The following is an 8,653-nucleotide window of genomic DNA, read 5'->3' on the forward strand; positions in this document are numbered from 1 at the left end:
CAGCTATCCAAGACAAACACAAACCCCCCAAATATATCCTAGACCTTACCAACCACTGCCTGACCAATACATACTTCATCTATAATGAACAAAGATATAAACAAATAGAGGGAGCCCCCATGGGATCACCTCTATCACCTGTCATAGCCAACCTCTATATGGAATATTTCGAAAATAATGCTTTAGAGCAAGCCAAATACAAACCCAAACTTTGGCTGAGATATGTTGATGATACCTTTGTAATTTGGCCACATGGTAAAGAAAAACTAGACAATTTCCTCACTCATCTCAACAGCCTACACCCCAAAATACAGTTTACTATGGAAACAGAAATCAATGATCAACTTCCCTTTCTAGATGTACTGGTCTATAAAAAACCCAATGGCAGCCTAGGACATACTATCTACCAAAAGAAAACCCATACCAACCGTTATCTAAATGCACACTCACACCACCACCCCGCACAAATCACCTCAGTGGCCAAAACTCTCAACACCAGAACCAAACGCTTAGCTGACCATGAGCACTTAAAAACTGAATTGAACAAACTCAAAGATGTACTAATTTCTAATGGATTCAAAGAGAAAACAATAACAAACCTAATCAATAAAGAGACACCCCCCAAAAAACAAGATCAAGAACAGGACAATGGCACCACCATCCTTCCTTACATCAAAGGCACCACGGATAAAATTAGTAAAATTCTACAAAAACATAACATCAAAACCTCATTTTGCACTAACCAAAAAATATCTAATATCCTAAGGAGCCCCAAAGATAAAATCCAATTAGAATACCAAGGTATCTATGAAATCCCTTGCAAAACATGTGCAGCCACATACATTGGACAAACTAACCGAAGAGTGAGCCAGCGCATGGCAGAACATATGAATGCAGTCAAGAAACAGGAGAAGACCTCCTCCCTTGTCCAGCACATTAAAAAAACAGGGCACGAAATTGACTTTGAAAAAACTAAATTACTCCACAAAACAGAGAATTTATATAAAAGAATCTCTCTAGAAGCTATTGAAATTGAAAAGAGGTCCTTTTGTTTAAATAAAAGGGATGATACCTCGCGCCTGCCAGAGATTTGGAAACCAGCCTTAAACAAAATAAACACTTCATTATAATCAATATGTCAATCCTTTAATTATTATGATTTTAGAATTTTATATTTGGAAATCAGACTTAAACAAAACACTTCATAATCTTCATGCCATTCCTTCTATAACCATGATTACACCAACCAATCAGATCACGGAAGCATAGTCACCCAATCTATTTGCTACATTCAAAGCAAATCTCCACCCCCACACTACATGCTAAGAAGAAATGTCAGTTGCTAATATTCATTTGCAAAAACACAAAGATTGGAACTCCAGCCTGATGATGGTGAATGTGATTTCACCGAAACGTCGCATAGACATGCAAAACATTACACAGGGCAAAACCCGAACTCAGAACAATCTACATACATATACCCGTGAAAATTTACGAAAACAAATATATATATATATATATATATATATATATATATATATATATATATATATATATACAGTGTTCCCTCGATTTTTGCAGGTTCAAACTTCGCGAAAAGTCTATACCGCGGTTTTTCAAAAATATTAATTAAAAAATACTTTGCGTTTTCCCCCCTATACCACGGTTTTTCCTGCCCGATGATGTCATATGTCATCACCAAACTTTCATCCACTTTTAATAAATATTTTTTTTAATAAACTTTAATAAAGAAATGTGGTGAGTAATAATCTAAATGGTTGCTAACGGAATGGGAAATTGCAATTTAGGGGTTTAAAGTGTTAAGGGAAGGCTTGTGATACTGTTCGTAGCCAAAAATAGTGTATTTACTTCCGCATCTCTACTTCGCGGAAATTCAACTTTCGCGGGCGGTCTCGGAACGCATCCCCCGTGAAAATTGAGGGAACACTGTAATATTCTTTTCCAGATATTAAACTCTGAATATTTTTCACACCCTTTCACGCTATTGGTAATTGAGGTCTTGCTTATTTGCTTTTGGTGGCCCTGATACATTTTTATACAAACTCTCTCTGGCCTAGGAATTACTAGTTGCTTCCTAACTAGAATTAGTTCTTGGAGTGTAAATTAGTGACTGTTATACAATGGTGTCAAAGAGAGCTTGGTGTCTGAAGCCATGGCCTTCATTGGCAGGGGTAGATTGCATGTCACAAGGTATGGTTTTAAAAAGCGTTTTGCTAAAGCACATTATATATGATCAGGAGGATTTAAACAGAATTGAGAAGGGTATAGAGATGAAAACCCCAAGAATCTCAGATAACGACTGTGGAAAGAAATATCCCTATTGCGATACAAAAACCAAAGGATACAATTTGTGTACAAATGGAATACAAAACTATCACAATTGGGACTGGAAACGCCATTCCAATTTACAACCTCATTTCTGCCATTGTTGTTAACCAAATTGCTTCATTACTAGAAAATCTAACTTGAACTGTTAGATTCTTGATGTTCTGTAAATGTGGTTGTTTTCTTGCAGATGTCAAAGGAATTGAAGATATCACTTAGTATGGTAAAGAAGGAATGCAAGAAAGCAACCAATTTTAGAGAACACCCAGAGCATCTTAGATTAACCCTGTGTCACTCATGGACAGGGGACAATAACAGTAGGATTTAGACTTGTATACCACTTCATAGTGCTTTTATAGCCCTCTCTAAGTGGTTTACAGAATCAGCATATTGCCCCCAACAATCTGGCTCCTCATTTTACCCATCTCGGAAGGATGGAACGCTGAGTCAACTTTGAGCAGATGGTGAGATTTGAACTGCTGAACTATAGCTAGCAGTTAGCTGAAGTAACCTGCAGTGCTGCACTCTAACCACTGTGCCATCTGGCTGATAGATGAAGATACTATCATGTGGATTTTATAGGGGCAAAAAGATGCTTTCAGGACAAATTTATGTCATGAACAGGTGCGATTGTAAAATAATATAATAGGATACATAAGTTGTTATACAGTTTTTAATATTTAGTTCCCTTTAACAAGTATTTTCTCTTTAAAGGAAGTTATTTGACCAAAATTAAGAAGTTGCAAAATAAACTGGATGCTGATTTTATGTAAAGCAATTATATTACAATTCTTTTAGCAGAGACTTGAAGAATGAAATCCATATTACAGTGTACAGTTTTTGAAGTAAGATCATGAACATCAAAATTGGGTGGAGGCAAAATAATCTGTGCTTCTTTGGGGAGTTGACATGAGATAGTAAATTTGGTTGTTCATTACAAACAATGAAGATGAGCCTAAGCAAAAACCTTTATTATTTCTAAACAATCTCAAATATTATGTATGTTATGTTCCAATACATTCACAAAGATAATTGAAATATAATAAGCTTCTCTACCCCTGGATATTGATTATAGCAATAGATTTAATGGCATGCAATTAAAATTATTGTGAACATGGGATTGGTGGAATTTTACTAGATATACACCATGTTGATCATTTCACCATGATCAGCCATGATCATTTGCAGGGCAAATATAATTTTGTTAATTTGTAAATGTTCTGTTTTTCCCCAATGTGACTTTTCTAGTAACCCCTCTACTCATTTTATCATAATACCACCTTTTGTGAAAAGTTGGCCTGAGAGAGATTTACTGTCTCCAAGTCACTTAGTGACCTTACATAGCTGGATTTCCATAACCATATGGGAGAAACATAGAAACATAGAAGACTGACGGCAGAAAAAGACCTCATGGTCCATCTAGTCTGCCCTTATACTATTTCCTGTATTTTATCTTACAATGGATATATGTTTATCCCAGGCATGTTTAAATTCAGTTACTGTGGATTTACCAACCACATCTACTGGAAGTTTGTTCCAAGGATCTACTACTCTTTCAGTGAAATAATATTTTCTCACGTTGCTTTTGATCTTTCCCCCAACTAACTTCAGATTGTGTCCCCTTGTTCTTGTGTTCACTTTCCTATTAAAACCACTTCCCTCCTGAACCTTATTTAACCCTTTAACATATTTAAATGTTTCGATCATGTCCCCCCTTTTCCTTCTGTCCTCCAGACTATATAGATTGAGTTCATGAAGTCTTTCCTGATACGTTTTATGCTTAATACCTTCCACCGTTCTTGTAGCCCGTCTTTGGACCCGTTCAATTTTGTCAATATCTTTTTGTAGGTGAGGTCTCCAGAACTGAACACAGTATTCCAAATGTGGTCTCACCAGCGCTCTATATAAGGGGATCACAATCTCCCTCTTCCTGCTTGTTATACCTCTAGCTATGCAGGCAAGCATCCTACTTACTTTTCCTACTGCCCGACCACACTGCTCACCCATTTTGAGACACACGGATAGACCTTCTCATCTTGGAGAAGGTCTATCCATATGGCTTTTAAGATTCTGCCCTGCCTTGATAGCAACTAATCAAATAAACAAAGAATGCTTATTTATAATGTTGTGCAGTGGTGAACCATCTGCAAATTTAGGGTAACAAATTAACATTAAAGTTAATTTCAAAATCCTCTATGAAAGAGACCACCTAAAACCTGTGACAGGAATTGCTTAGGAAATTTCCAGGAGGGAAAATGGGAAACCCCATTCAATGTTGCCTTTGGTTTCATATACTGGTTACTTCAATCCCACCCTTGCATAGTTCTACAGATTTTTCTTCCAGGGAGAAATATCCTAACTAATGCAATACAGAATTAGTCAAGCTGTAAAACTGGGGTTAAACATTTAAAAATTGTAATCGCTTGATAATAACATTGTTTAATTTTTGACTTATTTTTATTGTCAGACCCTGGCAAAAATCATACAAAAATGATCCAGGAACAACAGCTAGAGACCATTAAACATGGCCATAATTGGCAGCACTGCACATAGGAGTGGCTTAATAATTAATGTGAGATTTCAAGTTTACAAGTTTTCTTTTGGAATTATTATCAGTGACCACAGACCTGTATCTATCTGTTCATGACCATTGGGAATCTGTGCAGGGAACAGCTCTTTTAGTTAATTTTTCAGCAGTTCATTATTCCAAATGTAGCAAGATATGCTCCTCCTTTCTTAAATACTTTTTAAGTTGATTTTGGCAGCTGGAATTCCTCAGAGGAAGAGTAGACTGTGGGAAAGATGTACTTTACACTAGGCACCTTTATATCCTTAAACACCTGGCAGCATTGTTTTTACTACAAAATACTTTATTTTCCGAAAGTTCTGTGGGTGAGTCTTAGCCTAGGTGGGGCCAAGTCTTCTCTAGCACAATTTTGGAATTGTGTCCCAATGATTTCTAATGAGATATACTCTACCCTTTTATGCTGTCAAAGGAATAATTAAATCTAGGTAGTGGGAAACTTAAGAAAACATTTGCCAGGCACAATACATAACAGGTTATGTAGCTTAACTAAGTTTTAAATAATAAAGGAATATTTTCTTCCCTTCAGTAGTTACTCACATCAGCCATTTCTCTCAACTACAGGCACGGGCTCCTATGGGTACGCAGGTACACAAAACCGGTAGAAAAATTTTGGTCAAATACACAAAACCGGTAGAAAAATTTTGAATGTTTTTCTTTATTTCCCCTTCTAGGCTCTGGGTATGTTTTTCCTATTGCAGTAAATGAAGTTGAATGTATAATTTTAGAAGAGCTGTGCTTGTATGTGTGTGTGTGTGTGTACATGCACATACAGTTTAAATAGTAGATAATGTATATTTTGGGGTGCCTGTGTGTAGATTAGATTAGATTAGATTAGATTTATTGGATTTATATGCCGCCCCTCTCCGAAAACTCGGGGCGGCTCACAACAATAATAAAAAACAGTATACAATAACAAATCCAATGCCCACCAATCTAATTACAATTTAAAATTAGTAATTTCATAAAACAATCCCAATATATATAAAAAACAGGCACACAGTCAATCAATCAACAAAACAGCATGGGCAAGGGGAGGTGTTTTAGTTCCCCCATGCCTGACGGCAGAGGTCGGTCTTAAGGAGTTTACGAAAGGCAGAGAGGGTGGGGGCAATCCTAATCTCAGGGGGAGCTGGTTCCAGAGGGTCAGGGCCCCCACAGAGAAGGCTCTTCCCCTGGGTCCCGCCAGACGACATAGTTTAGTCGACGGGACCTGAAGAAGGCCGACTCTGTGGGACCTAACCAGTCGCTGGGATTCGTGCGGCAGGAGGCGGTCCCGAAGATATTCTGGTCCGGTGCCATGAAGGGCTTTATAGGTCATAACCAACACTTTGAATTGTGACCGGAAACTGATCGGCAACCAATGCAGACTGCGGAGTGTTGGAGTAATATGGGCATACTTGGAGAAGCCCATAATTGCTCTCGCAGCTGCATTCTGCACGATCTGAAGTTTCCGAACACTTTTCAAAGGTAGCCCCATGTAGAGAGCGTTACAGTAGTTGAGCCTCGAGGTGATGAGGGCATGAGTGACTGTGAGCAGTGACTCCCGGTCCAAATAGGGCCGCAGCTGGCGCACCAGGCGAACCTGGGCAAACGCCCCCCTCGCCACAGCTGAAAGGACGCCCAAGTTGCGGACCCTCTCTGAGGGGGTCAATAATTTCCCCCCCCCAGGGTGATGGACGGACAGATAGAATTGTCCTTGGGAGGCAAACCCACAGCCACTCCATCTTGTCTGGGTTGAGTTTGAGTTTGTTGACACCCATCCAGGCCCCAACAGCCTCCAGGCACCGGCACATCACTTCCACAGTGTAATATGTATGTACAAATATGGCATGTATACATAGAATTAAATAGTATATTTTGGATGTTCAGTAATAGTAAATAGATAGGGAGAAGGGTGGCATACAAATCTAAAAAATAATAATAATAAATAATAATAAATAATATCTCTTTGAGGCAAGGAGAGGCCAGGCACCCTAACACAAACCCTTGACGTGAGTGACATCAAGTTGGCCACCTTTAAGCCAGTCACATGACTTTTAAGCCACCCCCTGGTCACATGATCGTCAAGCCACTCCCACCTGGTCACATGGCCGGCAAGCCATACCCACAAAATAAGCCACGTCCACAGTGTGGTAGTAAACATTTTTGCAGCCCTTCACTGGCATGTCTGCCACAGCACCATCAAGCCTTGGCAGCCACTTTTTTTCTGCTATGATTCCATGGTGTAATCTCCATCTCTTCCTCAGCCATTGACAGAAACAATTTAATGTTGTTGTTGAGTTTTGGTACCGAAGGGTCATGAGGCAGGTTTAGTGACAACATAGCTCTTTATTAGTATCAGTGAAACTTCAGCAAAGGGCCAGCTGGCAGCTCTCCTTTAAATAGGGAGCTCAGGTTGGAAAGAACCAATCAGTGCTCTATACTCTTCTGCTCTACAGAGTGGACCTGATTGGAAACCGTTTGCTAACATGCAAATCCTAATACATAACAGTTGTGCTTGACTGAACTGGTTTTAAACAAGTCCTGACACCATCCAGTGAGAACCTCAAGAGTTATAAAATCCACTAAGCCTTGTCAGGCATTTCCTTGGAGGAAGTCAGGTGAGGCATGATAAAAATCAGCAATGGGGGTCAGCAAAGATCATGTTAATATAATTTTCTGCCAGCTCAAGTGAGGATAGTTGGCACTTTATTATTTATTCATTAAATACGTTTATATGTCGCTCAACTCCCGAAGGACTCTGGGCAGCTTCCAACAGGTAAAAAAAAACATTTCTAAACCATTAATAAAACCCTATTAAGATAAATGTACTCGTACTAACATTTCTCATTCATATCCAGATGACTCACACATCAACTTTCCCAGGTCTGCTAAAACAGTAAGGTGTTTAAAGCTTTGCGTAAGTCTGGTAAAGTGTGAAGAATACAAATCTCCGGAGGCGGTTGGTTCCCTAGGCAGTTGGTTCCATGCCATTGATTTAGTATTGGCAAAAGATTTAAAGGTTGAGCTTGCATTCATTTGTGGCATTTTTGATCAGAGATATCTGTAGTGATGGCCTTCAAAGATATAGTTGAGCAATCAAAGCCCTAGTCTTTTCCATATGCATGTGATTCGTATTAAAAAGAGACAGGCTTTCACAATTTTGGAGCCAGTGTCTGTTTTATTGTGGATGTCTATGTTTCTAATTTATTTATTTATTTATTTTGTCAAGTACATACTGGTAGTATTCAAAGATATAACAATGTTTATATACAGTACATGATATTAGTAAGAGAGAAACATTAGGACAGGGGACAGAAGGCACACTGGTGCACTTATGCACGCCCCTTACTGACCTCTTAGGAATTGGGTGAGGTCAACAGTGGACAGTCTAAGGGTAAAGTTTTGGGGTTAGGGGATGATACTACAGAGTCAGGTAGTGAGTTCCATGCATTAACTACTCAGTTACTAAAGTCGCATTTCCTGCAGTCGAGTTTGGAACGGTTTACTTTAAGTTTGTATCTGTGCTCGTGTGTTGTTGTGGTTGAAGCTGAAGTAGCTGTTGACAGGAAGGACGTTGTAGAGACGTTGATTTCTCTAGCATTCTGCAGAAGTAAATACCATGGCGTACCATATTAACATAGCTCTGTCTTAAAATTTTCCATCAGCATAAGCAGTTTAGCAGTTAAAGTCCTTATTAGTTAAAGGAAACAAACCAGCATATCAGAAGGAATATGGAAC

This window comes from Erythrolamprus reginae, chromosome 3, assembly GCF_031021105.1.
Source record: "Erythrolamprus reginae isolate rEryReg1 chromosome 3, rEryReg1.hap1, whole genome shotgun sequence".
Lineage (NCBI taxonomy): Eukaryota > Metazoa > Chordata > Lepidosauria > Squamata > Dipsadidae > Erythrolamprus > Erythrolamprus reginae.